General features: G+C 36.9%; 1 non-coding gene across 1 annotated transcript; it reads right to left on the reverse strand.

Annotated features, from left to right (window-relative positions):
- Positions 1–684: 684 nt before the first annotated feature.
- LOC128052912 (small nucleolar RNA U13) lies at positions 685–789 on the reverse strand. The gene has a single exon (XR_008199871.1). It is a non-coding gene; the product is annotated as a small nucleolar RNA U13 (small nucleolar RNA).
- Positions 790–2,101: the final 1,312 nt, after the last annotated feature.

The raw sequence follows: 2,101 nt of genomic DNA on the forward strand, positions 1-2,101 counted from the left end.
CCCCTTTTCACATCAAAGAATGGAGAACTACTGACAAAGTAGGCCGCGCCTGCCTCTCCCATCTGCCTGTGTGGCCGGCAGGGAAGGAAAAGAACTTGCATGTTGGTGAAGGAGGAAGCTGGGTGGGAGGACAGTGAAATCTAGAGTAAAAAGCTGGTCCAAGGTGTTCTGAGGGCTGTAAAATGCAGTTTAATCGGAGTGCCATTTTTTTTTTTTTGTTGTTCAAATGATTTTAATTATTGGAATGCACAATTTTTTTAATATGCAAATAAAAAGTTTTAAAACCTGAAAAAAAGAGCAAAGGTTTGATTATGAAAGAACAGTAATCCAAGAGTAGAATACCAAACAACAGCTTTTCAAATATTCACTCTACTGATTTGGTGTAATCTTTTATTTGTAATTAATGTTTTTATGACACTTTATATGGCACACAAAATGCTTAAATAATATGGAAGTCTAGAAAATAAAAACTGAAAGTTCTTCCTTTATCACCTGTAGTAAATTGTGTTAACTTTTATTTTATTCCAGACTGCTTTCTTTTTTTAAAAAAATTTTACATGTGAAATGAAATCTGCAGCAGTTTTTTCTACTCAGGATTATATCATAGACAATTCTCATACATACAGAATATTTTTGAAATCAAGAGGAGTCAGTCAATCTTTTTTTTCTTTTTTTTTTTTTTAAAGTCAGACGGGTAATGTGCCGGTGTCGTAACAAGGTTTTCGGGGAGGCACATGTCACGCAGCAGCGTGAACACCCAATCATCACGCTTATGAACTACAAAAGGATCTACTCACTCAATCTTTTTAACAGTCACTTCCCACTATAAATGTCTTTTAATTGAGAAGTTTTCAAATTTAGTTTTATTGTGGTAATTTTCCCCAAACTTTAAAAGACTCCTTATAGTCACAAAACATGTTTATGTAAAATCTTTTAAAGAACAAAAGGAACATACAGTAACCACATGCTTTTAACACAGTGGGTTGAAAACAAAAGAAAAGTGATAATTCAAATGTTTTATCTCTTCTATACCAAATAAGAACCAGCTTAGAATTTCAAAAAACTGAAATAAGCTCCAAGGGAGTATAGATGCACCATGGCTGACATGAAAGGATGTTGGTCTCATCTTTTTTTTTCTTTTTTTAACTTGAATTTAATTGCTATGTTATATTAGTTTCAGGTACATAATGTAGTGATTAGATATTTGTATGGTCTCAGCTTTAGAAAAAAGGATAATAAACTTGGAATTCTGCATTTAATATTCTTTAAAATTTTCTTCAATATTTGCCATCTGCTGCTGCTGTTGCTGCTGCTGCTAAGTCGCTTCAGTCATGTCCGACTCTGTGCGACCCATAGACGGCAGCCCACCAGGCTCCCTGTCCCTGGGATTCTCCAGGCAAGAACACTGGAGTGGGTTGCCATTTCCTTTGCTTATTTGCTGCGTTGAGTGCAGGAAATCAAATGAGTAGGCAATAGTTTAACATTTTCCCCCTTGGACATAGTTGAGGTTGAATATAACATATAAATATAATACAATCACATTTCTAACAAAATTTTGCTTCCCAGGGCAGACATAACTATATTAGCATTTTAATAGGTTTCCACAAAAAACATTGACTTCTAGGGGTTCCACCCCTTAGCAAAGTGGAGAATACTATATGGTATAGCAGGAACTCTGCTCTGAAATCAAAAGGCTTACTGTCTCCTCTAGAATGAAGGGGGCTTCCCAAATGGCATTAGTGGTAAAGAACCCAGAAGGAGGTTGGACTGGGTGATCTCAAGGTTTATTTTAAAAAAACATTTACTTCTTAAGTTTATTTGCAAATCCTCAGTTCCGCTGTTTCCCCAGCCCCCTCCTCCACCCCCAAGAAAGATCAAAATCTGTATCTGTAAACACCAGTTTACTGAGAACTGGGATTGATTACATTGTTGTTCTGTCACTAAGTCATGTCCCACTCTTGGCAGCCCCATGGACTGCAGCATGCCAGGCTTCTCTGTCCTTCACTATCTCCTGGAATTTGCTCAAACTCACGTCCATTGAGTCAGTGATACCAAACAACCATCTCATCCTCTGTCACCCCATTTTTCTCCTGCCCTCAAT

This window comes from Budorcas taxicolor, chromosome 8 (assembly GCF_023091745.1).
Source record: "Budorcas taxicolor isolate Tak-1 chromosome 8, Takin1.1, whole genome shotgun sequence".
In the NCBI taxonomy this organism is placed as follows: Eukaryota; Metazoa; Chordata; class Mammalia; order Artiodactyla; family Bovidae; genus Budorcas; species Budorcas taxicolor.